The following is a 13,606-nucleotide window of genomic DNA, read 5'->3' on the forward strand; positions in this document are numbered from 1 at the left end:
TATTACAAATATGGTAACGTGGTTGTGGCTTTTACAAATAGTGGTAACATATATATAGATAGACAGTACTGCTACATCTCTATATTTATGACATACCATATTTGTATTGCTACAGTACTGCTCAGTACTGCTATGATGGAGACCAGAGAAAGACTTTCGTCTTGTTTACATCAGGGTCCCCCAATTTCAATTCATGGTAACATATTATATATATATAGATAGACAGTACTGCTACATCTCTATATTTATGACATACCATATTTGTATGTAACCTGAAACCTAATCTCTGACGGGGAGATGGGCGGAGCTATTTGGTGGGTGGCTGTCACTCAAAGCATTCTGCCAGAATGGGTGGAGCCAAGCCAATAATAGCCTGCTTTCATGAGGCTGAAAAATGCTGGTTTTGAGTACAAGATTAGAAATATAAAACAATGATTATTTTTGGAATAAAAATTACAGATGTGTTACATAGACTCACAGGAAGTGTGTAAAGTTGCCCAAATAGTGCTAGGAATAGCAGTGCATAACCCCTTTAACAATGATTCCAGCCCCTGCATTTCACTGCAGATCGATGGCAAGGACATCAGTAACAAGAGACAGATTGCTGATCATTTTAATAAAATGTTCACTTCAATTGCACATAAGCTACTTGACCGCCTGCCCTCTGGCCCTCAAACCTTTGGGCAGGCCCACCTCCTTGAGTTTTATGCACACTTGGGTGTTATCCCTAACAGCTTCTCTTTCAAGCCAGTATCTGTAGTTTATATTATCACTCTTTTAAAAGGTCTCAAGTGCTCCAAGCCAACTGGTCTACTCTAGACAATATCCCAGCCAGGTTTTTAAAAGACGTAGCTGAGTTGATAGCGCCACCTATTACACATGCAGTCCCGGCGCCATGGGCGATAATTAGGGGGCCGGGCCCGCCCACTGAGTCAGCTGTGCCCACCCTGGTAATTTTTATTTTTTATTTTTTTGTGCAATCAAAGTCAACTATCCAAATCCTTAGTCGGGGACAGCCCTAGTGGGCACTGATGTCAACAACAACACTACTGAAGCTAGCACGGCACTCTGTGAGAATTCGTTTTCTACCCTCAAGAACGTTTTTACAGAACATCGCCTTAGTATGCTTCATCGACGCAACTAAGGCCAATTTAATTCAGTTGGCATTTGAGAAGGACTTAACAAAAATTTCAGGAATGAGTGGAGGGGCAGTGTTTTAAGAAGATTTCACTCTGTCCCCAAACGCTGCTTGCCGCTCTACTAATGATGGTGAGTAGCCTGTGGAGGAATTTTGTTTGCTTTTTTATGCACCTTATTTTTGTCAGTTCAGTTCAGTTTGTCAGTGAATTCAGAAGTGTTGAATAAATGGAGACTTTTCAAAGATATAGAATAGAATAGAATAGAAATGTATTATCCTGAGGGAAATTTGACACTGCAAATCACTCAACATTAAACATTTAGACAGAACAAGTCACAAATAAGAATAACAAAACAAATGGCCTAAGAATAGAATAAAATGAAATAGAATAAAAATAGAATAAAAGATACAGTAAATAAATACAGTAAAAATATACTGAAGTCTACAGTAGGTGTAATAATGCACAGTGATGTTTAAAAAGTAAGAGTCCAGGAAGATGGTAATTGTCACTCTGTGCTCGGTGATGCAGTGAGGCACAGTGATGCATTGTATAGTTTGATGGCTGTCGGAATGAAGGACTTCCTGTGCCGTTCAGTGCTGCATTTAGGTAGTGTGAGCCTATAACATGCTCCTCCTGTCAGCCAAGTCTGTGTATAGTGGATGGGAGGGGTTTTTCCCTGATGGCCTGGAGCTTAGCAAGGTTCCTCCTCTCCGCCACCCTCGCTAGAGTCCAGCTCCACCCCAACCACGCTACTGGCCTTCTTGACCATCTTATCCAGCCTGTTTGTGTCCCCTGCTCTCAGTCCGCTGCCCCAGCAGGTCTGTTATATATATCCGTTCAGTCTGTTTTTGTATAAGTGAAAGTTCTTAAGATAGAGAGAAATTAGATTTTTCAATTGCCTCTCTGCTGTTTAGTTCAGCACCGTGGGCAGGGCCAAGCAAGCCACAGCGCCGCTGTCCCAGCTGAAACGTATAAAACGGAACCTGTGTTGAAAAACCATTGTGCCCCCCCGAGAACATTTTATGCCCCCCCACTAATTTGTTTCTGCAGCCTGGTCTGTACACATGTGGTCAACCTGTCCTTGGTGCAGGGCATTGTCCCAACATGCCTAGTCATCCCCCTTTTTCAAAAAGGGGATTGGTCTGACCCTAGTAATTATAGGCCCATCTCGATTATCAGTGTCACCTCCAAAGTTTTTGAAATGGTAATTCACGAGCAGCTCTATGAGTACATTACAGACTCAAAATTATTATATAAATTTCAATCATGTTTTAGGAAATCACATTACACCAATTCTTTTTTTAACAGATTTTTATCAGAGCTGAAATGGATGCTGGCAAACTCTGTGGTATGATTTTAATTAACCTTCATAAGGCTTTTGACACTGTCAACCACTACCTACTTTTTAATAAGCTGTCAGCTCTTGGTATCAGCCCTGTTAGCCTAAAATGGTTATCCTCTTATCTCTCTGATAGAGACCAATTGTTATGGTTTGTAACCGACCCCAATCGCACAACACAAGACAGGTATGAGAGTAAGCCAAAACAGGGCATTTATTCATTACAAAACAAAAGGTGGCACTGTCCCTTTAAGGGAGAACACAAAAACACAGGAGTCAAAGAAAATAGGGAAAATGCGGCACTGTGCCTTTAAGAGGCGAACAGGCTAAGGGGCTAAGGCTAAGGGACAGGGCCAGGGCAAAATGTCAGGGCAGGACCAGGGGCACTGGAGAGGGGGAACAGGGACAGAGGCCCGGAGAGGCGGGCTGGAGACAGGGACAGAGAACAGGGTTAAGGCCTTGGACAGGGCGAGGGCCAGAGCTGCTTACAGGGATGGCAGGGTTCCGACGGCGGAAGCCTGGCACGGAGATCCTCCTCGGAAGCTGCAGACGGGCAGCGCAGAACACCGGGGTCCCAGAGGACCGGGGCGAAGAGACGCATCCTCCCGTGGAATAGGAAGCGATGCGCGCCGGCTTGACGTCTGGAGTGGGAGCGCGCCGGCTTGACGTCTGGTCTGGAGTGGGAGCGCGCCGGCTTGACGTCTGGTCTGGAGTGGGAGCGCGCCGGCTTGACGTCTGGAGTGGGAACACCACTCCAGGCCTAGCACGGAGATCCCCCCTCGGATGCTGCAGACGGGCAGCGCGGAACACCGGGGTCCCAGGGAACCGGGGCGAAGAGACGCATCCTCCCGTGGAATAGGAAGCGATGCGCACCGGCTTGACGTCTGGAGTGGGAGCGCGCCGGCTTGACGTCTGGAGTGGGAACACCACTCCAGGCCTGGCACGGAGATCCCCCCTCGGATGCTGCAGACTGGCAGCGCAGAACACCTGGGTCCCAGGGGACCGGGGCGAAGAGACGCATCCTCCCGTGGAATAGGAAGCGATGCGCGCCGGCTTGACGTCTGGAGTGGGAACACTGGAAAACCTCCTGTAGAGGATTAGAGAGCGCAGACGGTGTCCCACTCCAGGCAAACGGCGACAGGTGGTGATGGCTGGCACGTCGTCTCACGCCGGAGACGCGGCAGGTGATGGTAACGTCCAGGACTCCATGAACACTGAACACAGATAAAGATACAGAGTCCAGAACACCGAACCAGCATACAGAACGACCCGACCCGGACTGGGGGGAGGTCCAGGTATTTAAAGCCCTCTGGGGCGCTAATCATAACTTATGACAGCTGTGAAAGGTAGTCCAAGGGTGGGGGCTGGTGAAGAGCAGAGGAGAGTAAAACATTGCAAGGGTGGGGGCTGTTGAGGAGAGTAGACAGGGAAAGTCCAAAGGTGGGGGCTGGTGAGGTGAGGAGACAGGGAATTAAAGGTCCAGGGAACAGGCGAAACCTCACACCAATTGATAGACATCCATTGCCACCACTCATCTGCCTTACCAGTGACTTGCGGAGTCCCTCAAGGGAGTGTCCGTTATTATTTCAGATGTATATTAATGATCTGCCAGCCGCCTGTAATGTGAACCTGTTTCAGTATGCGGATGACTCTGCTATCCTTTCCTCCGATAAGGATGTGGACAAGCTGCAGGCCACTCTCAGTAAGGAATTCTCTACCATCAAATATTGGCTCAATGACAATAAATTATCTCTGCATATGGCCAAAACATAATTCATCATTTTTGGTTCCCAAGCCAGGCTGCGGAAGCTGGTCTCGTCCAGCATAAATCTTGAGGGCCGGCTTTTTTCTGGAAAAAAGTCTCTAAGCTATCTAGGTTGTCACCTAGACAGCAACCTGAGCGGGGAATCCATGGCTCTCAAAACGATGAGCAAGGTGAATGGCAGAACAAAATTTCTGGCCAGAAAAGCATATTTATTAGACCCAGAAAGTTTCCGCATACTGGCAAATTCACATGTTTCTTGTTGTTTTGACTATGCTATCTGTTCTTGGTACGGGGGTCTGACCAAAGTTTTAAAAGAAAAGTAACATGTTTCGCAGAATAAACTCATCTGATTAACACTAGGACTAGCCTCCAGAGCACATGTGGGCAAACAACACTTCCAGTTGTTGGGCTGGCTCCCTCTGGAAGCCAGGTCCATTCAACTTCAGCTTAATATAGTTCACAACATTTATAACAATAGGGCCCCCAATGATCTCACAAATTATTTTCAGTGGAATAGGGACATCCATACCCATAACACCAGAGCCAGCATTGCTGACCTGTGTATTCCAAGGTTCAAAACAAATATGGGCAAATGTCCTTTTAAATTCTGGGGAGCCACCTATTGGAATTTGCTACCTTCACAGTTAAAATGTAGTTGCCGACACTATTTAAATAAAAAAGTGAAATCATGGCTCCTCGACAATGTTAAAAACTAGATTTTAAAATGTATGAAAATGTTGTCAGTTACATTGTTGTCTGTGGCTACATTTGTACTGCACTTAAAATGTACATGTATGTCTATGTAGTTTGTTATATTGTTATTTGTGGTCATGTTTTGTATTGCTTATCTGTCTGAGACCAAGGAACATAATGGAAATAAGACTTTTTTGTGTTTCATTCTTGATGTTTTCTTGAATCTTGAATTGTTTTAAATGTCAAATAAAATCAAGCAATCAAAGTGTGTAAACATTCCGCCAGTTTGCCGTGGTAACTGGGTATGTGCCGCTATTTTGGTGCCTCCATTCTCTTGCTCAGATCTGGTAGGTCAGGGTACCGGCCCATTATATCTCTAGGCTGCTGTGGTAAATATAAAAAATGGTAAATGGTGCATTTATATAGCTCATTTATCCAAATCGCTTTACAATTTTGTTCCTCACATTTCACCCATTCACTCACACATTCACACACAGATGGCGGAGGCAACCATGCAAGGTGCTAACCTGCTCTTCGGGAGCAGTTAGGGGTTAAGTGTCTTGCTCAAGGACACTTCGACACGCAGCCCGGGATGAGCGGGAATCAAACGTTAGGGAATCAAACGCCTTCCGATCACCAGATGACTGCTCTACCTCCTGTCGCCCTCAGTGGTCACGTGAGGTGTGTGAGTGCCTCCCACCCCCCTCCCACTCACAAAGCAGGCAGCTCCTTGGATCTCATATTGTCCCGTAACTCCAGCATCATTAAAGCTACGGTAACTCCCCTCCATGTTTCTGGCCCATTCCAAATGCTGAATCGAGAACCATCTTTCTCAACCATTACGCAGAGGCCTTGACACTGGTAATGTCAAACTGTCCCACTAGCCAGCTGGACAGAATACTCTCCCCACTCCTCCAGACCATAGCACCAGACATCCTCCCATTTCTACCAGCAACCATCAACTCCTCCCTCAACTAGGTGGTGGTTCCCACCTCCCTAAAACAAGTCCCACCGCTCATAAAAAAACAACCATGAACCCCACCGTCATAGACAACTATCGCCCTGTCTCTCTTCTCTCCTTCCTTTCTAAATCACGTAAAACGTGCTGTATCCAACCAACCTACTGATTATCTCTTACAGAATGACCTCCTAGACCCTAATCAGTTAGTATTACATTTTGAAATATGTGTTTATCTCTGTTACACCTCCTCCTTGTATTACTGTGTGAGAAACTAAGAGCTAGTCTGGGTTAATTTCCTCAACATGACAGTTATTCCTCGACAGATGCCTTCAAATCTACTGAAAACCCACTTCTACCTATTAGCTTTTTCCTCATTCAAATTCAAGTTCAAATGATCATTTAGATGCCTTTATTTCATATTCGACACAGACGGTAGGCTATATATAGCACATTTTTTTAATTTTCAATCCATAATAAGTTAACAGAAAAAATAAGTACACAACCACATTATTTCAACCTAATAAAACTATGTTTATTGTCATTGTTTTAAGAACACAAGGTGACTTGGTACTACTCACATTTTGAGTAAAAATAATCCCACTGGTCACAATGGTGACCGTAATAATGTTTTTGTTATAAGGCTCTGAAAATGTTACTGAATCTGTATTTCCAGCTAAATTGAAATAATAAAGGGTCTCAATTAAATATGTGTAGTGTCACATGACCAGAACTCAGTCGTCGCAAGGTTTAACTGAGGCTGCGTTAACATGATGGCACACCCTCCTCCAATCCCTCCACCGGAGCAAGGCCAGAGAGAGAGAGAGGAGAGGAGAGAGATAGAGGAGAGAGAGAGAGAAGAGGAGAGGAGAGGAGAGGAGAGGAGAGAGAGAGAGGGAGAGGGAGAGGAGAGGAGATGAGAGAGAGAGAGAGGAGAGAGGAGAGAGGAGAGAGGAGAGAGAGAGAGGGAGAGAGAGAAAGACATTCAAGTTAACACGCCATGTGTAGGAAAATAAACAGCTGCCGCAGCCTACCTGAGATCCCTGGCACTGTTTTGCTTACTTGGTCCCTTTAAGCTGCACACCGGAGCATCTTTTAATCCAGCTGTTTGCTGTTCTCTGATATTTTCGGACATTTCGTTGATGCGTCGCTCGACACTTCGAGCTGACATGGGGATATCTTTTATCCTTGATTTGATTGTCTCTTTGTTTGGCAAGCCTTCAACATAAGTACACACAGCACGGTCCTTCTGACACACAAACCCGTAGTAGTCTGTCCACGAGGGCTGGAATGCCCGAATTTCTTTTGCTTTAAAGGTCAACCTTCACGTTGTATTTTTGTTCAATAAACAATGTGGACTAGGCCAACAGTGACTTTCATGAAGAATGGAAAAAAAAGTATTGAAATTGACCCAGTTTTAGTGTTTTTATCAAACATTTTGTCTGCCCAACACAATCACCACGCACATGCATATTTTAATCAATGGTTCATAACGTGCGTGTGTAATCGAAATTATCGTCACAACAGGTGCAGGGCACCAGGGGGCTCACCAGGGGGCGCTGAGAGTCACACACAGCTAGTGGCAGGCACTGATATATGCTTGCTACTACTAGCCGAATGAAAATGTATCTGTTTCACCTAACACTATTGCTCCGTGATTATAGCCACCCATCTCTAAAGCCACAACCACGTTACCATATTTGTAATAATGTAAATCATTGTGTCGTTGTACACATATTGTGTTTATAACATTAGTAGCTAACATAGCTTAGCTTGGTAGCTATTGTGCTAACAAAATATCCCGACATCCGGCTCGCTGGCCGGCATGAACGGCCGACCCAAAATGGTTCTCTCCTCTCTGTACACCCCGTCCCCAGGGCCATGGACGCGACAACGGCGACAATGGTGGCAGCCTGTAGGGTGCTCGAGCCCGTAAAGGCTAGTGGTACAAACACGATAGCTATGAGCTAACAACGGCCGCCGCTGTTGTCGCGTCCACAAGCTCCTCCGCAGGACACCCGCGAGGACGGGAGCACACAAAGAGGAGAGAACCATAGGCTAACGTCAGTGTAGTGGTCCCAACTGTAGGCAGCAGGGACGGCGGAGCTATATAGGCTAACTGTGATGCACCGAGTGGGCCACCATTGAACTAGTACTATGACCCGGACGGGCAAGGCATTTCCTGAAGTGACGTCACGGCCGTGCTAGCTTTTAGATTCGGCTCATTAATATGCACCTGTAGTGACGTCGGCGTTTGATAAGCTTTTTTGATTCGCGCGTGCATGTTATTCGTGCGTGGACCTTTTTAACTCTTTCAGAGTGGCATTTCCGGTGTCAAATGGAAAAAAATAAATAATGAAATGATATACCAATGATGTAAACTACCCATAATTGATCAGTAGGGTTTAACCTGGAGGTTGGGCTTTAACTTTCTTAGCTGGCGGGGTTGCCATCATGACAGAATGCGACCGCAGCACTGTGTGATTTTACCTGTGAACTGCACGAGGCCAGCTGACTGCTGGGATGTACCATGTATTAGCTGTCATAGGGGTGTGCAAACCAGTCAACTTACAAAAAAAAGCCTGTTGGAGGATTTCAACAAGATAAATGCGACAACAGTGCAAAATATTTCACTATAATATTTCAAAGCGAAGTATTAACAGCAGTCCTGATCAACTGGATCACTGGGGCACAGCTGATCAACACTGGGGCACGTGCCCCAGTGATAGTGGTCTAAATACGACGATGGCGCCAGCTGATACCAGTGAGACAACATGTTTGCTAGATCGGATATATTTGCGTGATCAAGAGAAGTCGAGCTCATTAAGAGAAGTCTAAAACCACGTTTCGACCCGAAGTACCAGAAACTTTTAGTCCAAGGAACTACAAAAAAAAGGGGGAATCACCAACTGAGTAGGTGTCTGTTGTTTTCAAGATTCAAGAGGTTTATTTGTCACATACATACCAGGGCATACAGTGAAATGCGGGTGGCCATGCCCACTTTGATTGTGCAATAATACTAATAATAAAATAGACAAAAAACAGGTCATACAAATACATAAAATGGGCATGATAAAATTGACATGCTAAAGTCCTGAGTGTATGTGTGTGCTCATGTGTACTTGTGTGTGGAGAGTTCAGTGTTCAGTGTTCTGATGGCCTGGGGGAAGAAGCTGAGCCGTAGTCAAGGTCAGAGAGTAGGCCTACACACTCCTAAATAGAATGACCATGGAAATAGCTTCAATACACTTATATGCGCTATATGCTAAAGCCTGGAGGTTGGTGTCAAATCAACCCAGAGATACACGAGGAGAGATATAATTGGTCATATAACTGTGTCACAACAAGCTGCAGCCATTTTACTTGGGTAAACCTTTCTCAGAACACATCTCTATGGCAACCGGTGTCACAGGAAGATAAGGACCCTGGGCATACAAATGCCAAGCATTTGAAATCCAGCGTTGTCTCTAAATGCTCTGTTTTCAATGCTGCAATCACATTGACAATATTACATTTTCCAATTGACCATTGATAAAAAAAAATCAAAGGGATGAGAATCCAAATTTAAATGATCAGCGCTGTTCCGTAGCCATAGCTGTATTTTGTTTCATCTAATTCGATATGTAATAATGTTAGAAGCACACCCAACCTTCTACTTCTCAGTACAAGCTTCACTGTCATGATTAATGTGTCAGTGGGGATTAGGATATATAATATATAATCACTCATCCAGTCTGAAATACAGCCTTGTCACTGAGTGAAACCTGTGTCATTTATTAAAAAAGAAATTGGGCCAAGCATCTCAACTCACCAGAGCTAGGATGAAGCTTTAATCTTTTAAAAGTTAAAATGTCCTCCGACTATAAACAAATAATGTTAATTTAATCTGGCAATGAATAGGAATAGTGAGTATGGCACAGACGATTAAATTTTGAAAGTACAATGTAGGCTATATTTTTGTTCAGGTCATCTATAACCCACTGTTCTGAAGTGAACTGAATAGTTAAAAGTCCATTGGTCCAACGGTCTGTTGGTCTGAAAATACTCACTATCCATGTTTTTCTCTGCCGTATGATGATAAAAATCCATCTACATCTCTCTCACAGTCACAATGCCTAATGGTCGCATGTAATCCCGATTTAGAGAGAGCACAATGGACAGAGAGCGGAGGTCTAATTATCTGCGAATGTTTTCTTTCCCCTATTATTTCATGCACACTTTATTCATTGTTTTAAATTATTATTTTCTTTTAAGTTATTTTGTGCATCACTCTGTTTTGAATTTGATGCAAATTTGCAATGCATGAGGGTCATCCTTTTGTGTTAAATGGCTGCATAAAGCAAGCATTTGTTGACTCGCATGTTGATAAGAGTATTAAAACTTGGAACTTGAAAAAGATCTGTTTAAGGTAGAAAAAAAAAGAGAAAAAAAATGTGATTCAGACTGTCCAGGTCCGCTCCCACCACAGAGCTTGCTTTTTTGACCAGTTTGTTTATTTTGTGTGTTGGTGTTGCCCCCCCAGCATACCACAGCGAAGAAGAGGGCACCAGCAACCACAGACTGGTAGAACATCTGCAGCAGTTTGCTGCAGACATTAAAATACCTGAGCCTTCTCAGGAAGAACAGTCTGCTCTGTCCCTTCCTGTAGGGCCTCGATGTTGTTCGTCCAGTCTAGTTTACTATCACTTAACCCAGGGTTGTTCCCAGCCTAGTGCAACTCAAGGTTCTTTGGTAGACTATTGCATTGGTCCATTCATTGAAGATGAACGCAATGCGACATCCTTTACTAGGCTCACCCACCAACAGTGCAGGTGCTGAACTGCTGATCCGAATGTATAGGTAAAAACCATATTATGCGTTTTCATCAGTAAATAAATGGCCAAAAAACGCGCGCTCGTAATTAATAGGGGCCCCACTAATACATTCTTTCATGGGGCCCAGAATCTACAGCTGTGTGTGTGTGTGTGTGTGTGTGTGTGTGTGTGTGTGTGTGTGTGTGTTGTGTGTGTGTGTGTGTGTGTGTGTGTGTGTGTGTGTGTGTGTGTGTGTGTGTGTGTGTGTGTGTGTGTGTGTGTGTGTGTGTGTGTGTGTGTGTGTATTGGTTACTGATAATTATACAACGGCATGCTAATTTCTCGATTCTGGCTGAAACAGTCCATTTACACGTATGTATAGGGACCATTCTACGCTCCTGGTCCCAGGACCCACCCACAACCGAATCACATCACTCCGCCAGGATCACTCCGTTGGCAAAAACAAGATGGCGGACAATAATCTTTAACAAATGGATATGTTGATTGTAACTGAGGGGTACAATTCCCTCACTGTATTAAAGAGTATGATATATTAAACCACTACTAGTTATGTACTTTAATTACTGGCCATACAGTACATGAATATATATGGTGAACACCCACACAAGAATACGGCATTGACACATAAAGTACTATTTAGAGGGTATTTATTATTATTAAGCAACGTTAGGTTACAGATTGAGAATTATGCTCGCGCTTGTATGGCGAAGAACACACGTAAAGTAAGTCAAGAGCGTAAGTCAATGAGAATAGTATGAATACTAGGATGGGTCTAAACTGACGCCACCTGTGGTATAGCAATTACATAGGGCACACTAGTACCAGCTGGAGACACTGGGGGGTTCCCTCCGGGTGTAAGGCCGGCCGGGGTAGAGGAATGTTCGGGTACAAAGTCTGGGTCAACGAGGAATAACGAGGTTCCAGATACAGGAGCCAGTGCATGTACTCCCTTGATCAGTAGACAAAGCAACAGCTATAATCCAGTATGCTCGACAGCATGGAAGACAGCTAGCCAGCCTCTTCCTAGAGGCGGGCTCGAGTGATGATCCTCACGGGGGGTAGATCCCAAACGACAGTGGGGTCGACGGTTCTCTGCTCCAGCAGTCACGGTCCCAAAGCAATATAATCCAACCAGAAATGGTTCTGCAGTCGCCGGTGTAGGTTCTCCGGTGTACATATCCAACGGTTCTCGTCTAAGACTCCTCGGGTGGGGGCACGAGTTTAGGCCGCCCAGCCTGGATAAGTGCACTAGCTATATACACGACGAACCGGTGGTAATGCTGGTCACTGAAGAACTGTAGCCGCACGATACACTATAAATGATAGACTATTACTTCACATTATAATAAGTCGAACTCAACGTTACTGCGTTAAACTCTGACACTTTAGCAATCTATTCGCACGCGGTTCTCAAGGCTCTATTTAGAGGCAAAGTTGCTCACTTCACTGCACGTTGTCTCGTGGTGAAGGCTTTACTAGTAATGAACGAATTGCTGCTGTTTCCACCTGCGCCGTATTTATACTTAAGTGACAATATAGTTCCAAACTAAGCACTCTGGTCCTGAATCACTACACTGCCAAAGGCATGTTCCAACATGCCCCAAACTCGCCCACTGCACCTGTCTGAGTACGAGACTGCCTGGAGCCTGGGGGGGGTGTCCAATAGGAGAGCGTATATTACTCTGGTTTGTACGCAGGTAAAGGGATATTCCGTGTATATATACAAATAATATACAAGGGATATCAAACGATAAATATATATATTCAGTTTAATCTGACCCTTTGTAACATTGATAGCGTCATAACGACTAAATATAAAGCGATTCTGTCACAGCGAATGTCTTAGTCCTTTAAACAATGTTGGATGATGTAATTGATGGGTCATGAGTCATTTTAGAACAAAAGAAAAATCGCGGATTGATTGATTGATTATTTGCAATTTTATTTTACATTTCTTGTTCCTTCCCCCTGACTGCAGCGCTCACTCTCACACTGTCCGACGCTGGCGTACCCACCCACCCACCCCCACACACCCCCACACACCCACACACACACACACACACACACACACACACACACACACACACACACACACACACACACACACACGCATGCACGCACGCACACACACTCCTGTCTGCAACGGCGGGGGAGAGTCTTGCTCTGACACACACACCTGACTGTAGAAGCAGCTGAGTGCTGCGCTGTTCTAAGTGAGCATGGCCCATTGAGTTGATTGATTGCTAATTGTATTACTGTACGCTTGGTTTCCAACTGGTTAAGTTTAGGCCCTCTACAGTAGGTTTAAAAAAATAAATAAAAAAATAGGGCGAAGAAAACTTTTTTTTCCTATAGGGCAAAGAAAACTTTTTCATTTTTTGTACCTACTTTCTATAGAAGCATCTAAGAATGAAGTACTATAGAAAGTAGGTCTGCATCCCCTTAACAATTGTGTGTATTGAGCCGTACTGTATTGTACCCATTCTGCATCTGGTAATAAAATGTTCAATCAATCAATCAATCAATCATTCCAATAACAACCACTAACTTCATAATTAAAAACTAAAGAAAAGTTGGATGTGTTATGTTGGTTGGATGTCTTAGTTGAAAGGCAGTTGGATGTGTTAGTTGGTTGGATGTCTTAGTTGAAAGGCAGTTGGATGTGTTAGTTGGTTGGATGCCTTAGTTGAAAGACAGTTGGATGTGTTAGTTGGTTGGATGTCTTAGTTGAAAGACAGTTGGATGTGTTAGTTGGTTGGATGCACTTCCGAGCTGCGTCCACATGGAGGCAATTTCTCTTTTTTGTTGTTGTGGGAACTACTTTTTCTGGCGGATGGTTTTTTCAATAAATCTTCGATTAATGTGTGTTTATTGTATAGCAATAAGGTTGGATGAATG

Source organism: Notolepis coatsorum, assembly GCF_963971535.1.
Source record: "Notolepis coatsorum genome assembly, chromosome: 10".
Lineage (NCBI taxonomy): Eukaryota > Metazoa > Chordata > Actinopteri > Aulopiformes > Paralepididae > Notolepis > Notolepis coatsorum.